The sequence below is a fragment of the Zootoca vivipara genome, chromosome 8, assembly GCF_963506605.1.
Source record: "Zootoca vivipara chromosome 8, rZooViv1.1, whole genome shotgun sequence".
NCBI lineage: Eukaryota > Metazoa > Chordata > Lepidosauria > Squamata > Lacertidae > Zootoca > Zootoca vivipara.
In genome coordinates, this window is record NC_083283.1 from 60561140 (window position 1) to 60567129 (window position 5990).

Below are 5990 nucleotides of genomic sequence, written 5' to 3' on the forward strand. Positions count from 1 at the left end.
GTTTGCCTGTGCCTGGTTCAGTAATAACATTATCTGAAATATTTAAGCCACATTACTGAAACTGAATTATCAGAAGGATTTCTATTACATGCCCACCTTCTAACTTGTTGCATGATGACAGGGGAATTGGGAGAATTGTCCAGTATCATAAATACAGGCTTCCACTGAATGAAGGCAACTCATTCAGTTAATACAAAAAAGAGCGACTCTCACATACAGCAAGAAGATGATAAACATACTTGTTTAATTCAGATGCAATGACAAGGCACAGTTTAACAATCAGAAGTGCCCCCTATAGTTTGATATACTCCACCCTGCACTTCCTAGGTAGGCTTGATATGCTTTCCAGTTAGTGAAACTATGCTTACAATTCGTGTCCAAACCACAGCTTGAAAGCATGATTATGAGGAGTTTCCAAATGGCAATTTGAAGGTTGAGGACACAGGGAGTAGCCCCACCCCCGAGGTTGTACACTCCTCCTTTGGTGTCCATGCATACTGGCTTGCAGATTCCAGGAAAGTCTTCATGTACACTACTCTGTGTGCAAATACCTCTTCACTACAGACATTCATTCAGTATGCATAGATGTCTAGCAGAATTACTTGTAGACCCTGTACAATTATTATTACACAAATACAATTAAATTGTTCTATTATAATTATCCACATGAGTAACTGGTAAGGAATCTCCAATTCTAGTCTCCAATAACTGCTTGCTGTTTTGAAGAACACTGATTCTAATCCTACCATCTCAGAGTCGGTTGAAGCAAGTAATCTTAATCATCAATGGCTTTCCAGGTCAGGTCATTGATCTACACTAAAAACGCTAGAATCCTTTCAGCACTTGTAAATGCAATTCTATCTTAGTAATTAAGCTAAATACCAAGCTCACATATTTCTCTAATATGCAATTCTTGGTACAATAAATAATGCATAACAGCAGAGATCTGGCAGTGGTCCACACCATTATATCAAATGCAACCAAGTATCTGCACCGACATACAGCTTCAGCAATGGAAAGTTTGGCTTTCTCGCCCAGACTCAGTTCAGCTGGAACTCTGCATGTGCCTCACGACTGTATTATTTGGCTTTGCTCTGAGCAACGACAGCATCACTGTAGTGAACAAGGAAAGCCCTTGTGTTATCACCCTACACTAGTCAGCACATGACAGACACAAACAGGAAGGTGCACCTTAGCCCAATTAATTGGAATTTAATCCATATCTAAAACAAACAACACTAATAATAATGTTGTTGTTTAGTCGTTTAGTCGTGTCCGACTCTTCGTGACCCCATGAACCACTGCACGCCAGGCACTCCTGTCTTCCACTGCCTCCCGCAGTTTGGTCAGACTCGTGTTGGTAGCTTCGATAACACTGTTCAACCATCTCATCCTCTGCCGTCCCCTTCTCCTTGTGCCCTCAATCTTTCCCAACATCAGGGTCTTTTCCAAGGATTCTTCTCTTCTCATGAGGTGGCCAAAGTATTGGAGCCTCAGCTTCAGGATCTTTCCTTCCAGGGAGCACTCAGGGCTGATTTCCTTAAGAATGGATAGGTTTGATCTTCTTGCAGTCCATGGGACTCTCAAGAGTCTCCTCCAGCACCATAATTCAAAAGCATCAATTCTTCGGCGATCAGCCTTCCATACATCACTACTGGGAAAACCATAGCTTTATCGGCAAGGTGATGTCTCTGCTTTTTAAGATAATAATAATAATAATAATAATAATCAGTTTTTAACTTCCCTTTGTTAGTAAACAGTTTCTAACTGGCAAGCATATCTAACCTTAATTAATCTGAAGTATCGTTTTTGGATTTCCTGAGAGGTCCAAGTCCAACCTTCTTTTCACACCTTGCCAAAAATATAATGAATAGGCACAGATTCCCTCATAGGTGGGCTTTCACCCTGCAGCACCACACTTAAATGGCATGACTGATTCTGTCCCAAGAAAGTTGCCATCTACTTGCTATGTAATGACATTTAAGCCTGAATGCCAGACCTTTGTGCAAAAGCTCTTTCAGATTCAGAGTAAGGTTGTGAAACAACTTTTTTTTGTAACTGGGTGCACAAGACATCCCCAACCTGATCAGCTTTCCAGAATAATACCAGAAATTGCTTCCAGACTTGACCTGACACCCCAAGCCCAGGTTCTTTTTCCACCATGAAAAGCCTTAGGAACAGGCTTAGGAATTGAAGGCAGATAACTAGTCTACAAACACATATAAAAGGGGCAGTAAAAGTCAGAGAGGGGGAAAACAGGCCCATACTGAAGGATGTCAGCAGCCTAAAGGCAATCCTGGGCATTTCAAAATTTGGACCAATAAAATGTTAGCAGGAATTATACTTGTGAGTGTGAGAATACAAGCATGTATATCTGGTGGCAAGTTTATCTTTACTGAGCAGCTAAATTAGTGCCAAACAAAACTTGAGGCTGAATTATTGTTTTATATTAACATAATTTGATCAAAAGATGCCCAAGATTATTTGGCTGCCCTGCACTGAAATCTCTTCCTGCTTTAGTTCTCATGCGAAATACTTCAAAAGGCTATTCTTATCAATAGAGAATCTTTGAACCTAACCTTCTGTTACGGCAGAAAGCCACATTTTGAATTCAGCATTTTCTGAAGAGAGAATTTCTCACTTAAGATTTTAGGCTGCCTGAGATCTATCAGTGATGGCAATGATGAAAATGTTATCAATCTCAACATTAAAATTACAAAAGCTTCATGTCAATTGCCAGGCAAACGCAGCTGTTATTTTCATGTTAGCAGGAACCAAAATGCTGTATGACACTAGCCCATTTTGGCATGAAATTTTAACCCAAGTTCTGTATACGATAAGGTGTGTCACGGAGAAAACCATTATTCCTAGACTATAGCGGAGGAATGCAGAAGTGGGTAGAAACATATCCCCAAACATCTTAGCTATGTCCAGGCGGTTGCCTGAATACGTGGTGCTTAAAAGCACATGCACAATCTCTACCCCTAGCACCCCTGTTGCCTCACCCATTTGTTCTCCAGCTTTCCCATGTTGATAAAGCAGGGTGAAGGCAAGGGAACAAAAGCATACAAGGAGACTGGGTACAGGGTTTGCATTGCCCCCGATCCCCTTTTTAAACATTTGTTTTAAGGCAAATGCTTCAACCCACCCTCTTAGGTCCCCAATAATGTGCCTAGGAGACATTATTGCCTAGGAGCCGGACAAACAAGAACACACTCAGTGGGTATCATGGTATCTAACATCAGTCTTCCAACCTCTCTCATTTGTAGTAGCAAAGATGAGTAGAAAACTAAACTCACTGTTAAACTCACCCACAAAGCACAAACTATCAAGCAATCCTTTTGTAAATGGAGCAACAATTCACAGAACAAAAAGTCCAGAATTGATCAGTTCATGTCCAGCAATATATTGGTGAACAAAGGGTTCCAGCATGAAGCTTCTAGTTATTGTTCCCATCTTAAATACTGTGTGTGTGTGTGTGTGTGTGTGTGTGTGTGTGTGTGTGTGTGTGTGTGTATTCAAAGGACAAACCGAGGAGAAGACAGAAATGGCTGAGGAACAAGAAGCAACTATCTCCCCAACGTCATTTAACTTGCCTAAGCAGGAACAACTGTGCAGTCAACACACACTATAACTACAGGTTCCAGCTATGCTGTAACCACAAAAAACAGAAAGACTGCTTCAAGTTCAGAAGGCAAGAGCATTCCCAGGAAGACACTGACACCCTAAAATTAAGCACATTACTTATAAAGAAGAGATTGTTCTTAAATGCATGTGATTCTAATGCCTCTCCCCACTTCTATGTGATATATAATGAGACTCACAATTGAATGTTCCTTCATACAAAAGAATATTATTATTTAATTTTTTAAATAAAAGATCTACACAATTGGCATGACATAAAACTCTTTGTATAGACAATACTATGCCGTGGTAAGCCACCCTCATGGAAATTTGATGTTACTGAATCCAGATAACAGATTCTCATTTGCTGTTAAAGCCCTAATGCCACAATTTTCCCCCCAATGGAAAATATGGATTGGCCACCAGTGGTTAGCACTGGACTGACTCAGAAATAAACTGAGCAACTCTAAATTAGATCTGACCCCTCGGATTTGAGTTAGGGATCACTTGAAAGCCTTAAAGATCCTTGGCCATCAAGTGACAGCTTTATATGGTCCAGAGACATCTCTTCTAGCAAAACATTTGAGGTAAAGAGGCAGCACCCACACCGGTGATGAGAGAAAGTGTTCTCACAGAGGACTTTGGGCAAGAGAATCCTCTTGAGAATGTGGCTCTCTCCCCACCTGTAATTTTTGCCATTGCAGCCTTCTTAAATCTATCCCTACTCAAGCCAATGATCAAACTCCATTACTCCATTATGTGGAATATGGGAGAAACTAAGCACTCTTAACTTTACACTACTACATAAGTAGCTCACTTAGGGCAGCAATTTTCACAAAAGGAAAAGGCAGGAGCCGACATGCTTTCTCCCTGCTTCATGTAATATAGAATGTTGTTGCTGATATTATTTATTAGCTGCTTTAATCATGGAAATAACAAAGCAACCTACAAAAACAATAAAGATACTAAAAGCAATTACAATAAACCCGGGCAACAAAAACTAAAACCAAACACATCTGTATGAATGGTCTAGCACAGGGGTCAGAAAACTTTTTCAGCAAGGGGCTGAAACCTTGTGGGGGGCCGGACTATATTTTTTGGGGGGGAACGAATTCCTATGCCCCACAAATAACCCAGAGATGCATTTTAAATAAAGGGACACATACTACTCATGTAAAAACATGTTGATTCCCGGACTGTCCGCGGGCCGAATTTAGAAGGCGATTAAGCCAGATCTGGCCCCCAGGCCTTAGTTTGCCTACCCATGGTTTAGCAGATCCTGTCACACCAAGAGAGGCCACAAATATTTAAAAACACTTCAAGTTAAGTGCAAAAGCTTGGGTAAAAAGAGAGGTTTTTACCTAACACCTAAAATGACACCTGGATGCCAGGTGAACCTCCATAGGGAGAGTATTCCATAAGCAAGGAGTCGCCCATTGTAAGGCCCATTCTCATGTTGCCACCCTCTGAATCTCACATGGAAAAGGACCTCAGATGACAATCATTGAGTCCAGGTCGGTTCATATGGGGAGAGGCGGTCCTTGAAATCTCGGGGTCCTGAGATGCATAAGGCTTCAACAGGTCAAAACCTGCATTTTGAATTAAACTCAGAAACCAATTGATAGCCAGTGCAGTTGGGCCAAGATTGGTGTTATGTTCAATTAAATGGATTGGCAGGAGGTGCGAGATAATCTAAATGAAGCACATCTTCTCACTATTTATTTACTTATGGAAATCATGGTCCCAAGATGTGGTGTTTGGCCACTAGGGAAGATGATTTTAAATATTAGAACAGGAGTGGGGAACCTGTGGTCCTCCAGGTGTAGTAGGACTCCTAACACCCAATAGCCCAGTTACCATGACCAGTGCTCGAAACTGAGATATGAAAGCTAGGGGCTAAATGGCACCTTATGGGAGCAACAACAGAATTTCTAGGTGCACTGTTTAAATAACAATGCAAAGCTGAAAATAAGTGAACTGCAGCTAAAATATTATATTCATTTTTCACATGGTCTACTCCTTCCCCTACCCACCCACCCCCTATATTCTCAAGAGGGCCTCTTCTCCAGTCTTCAGAAAGTAGCTGCAGTTTTAATGTGAAATCTTAGGCGTAGTACTGCACTCAGAGCTCAGAAACTGCTTGCATTAATGAATTTCCCTGCCACAAAATGCGCCTAGAACAATGGGAGTTTCGAACACTGACCATGGCCAATGATCAGGGATAATGAGAGCTCCAACCCAGCAACATCTGGGTTGGGGAAGGGCATAAATTCTCCATTCCTGGGTTACACAAACTGAGGATAGGTCAATCAACAGCTATTAGCCACTACAACAAAATAGAACCTCTTTTTTCAGAGGCAGCATAC

The 5990-nt window shown here is 41.3% G+C and overlaps 1 protein-coding gene across 18 annotated transcripts in view; it reads right to left on the reverse strand.

Moving 5' to 3' along the window:
* The window catches only part of ATXN1 (ataxin 1), a 202444-nt gene that overhangs the window by 75187 nt on the left and 121267 nt on the right, over positions 1 to 5990 (reverse strand). The gene's annotated exons all lie outside the window — the stretch shown is intronic.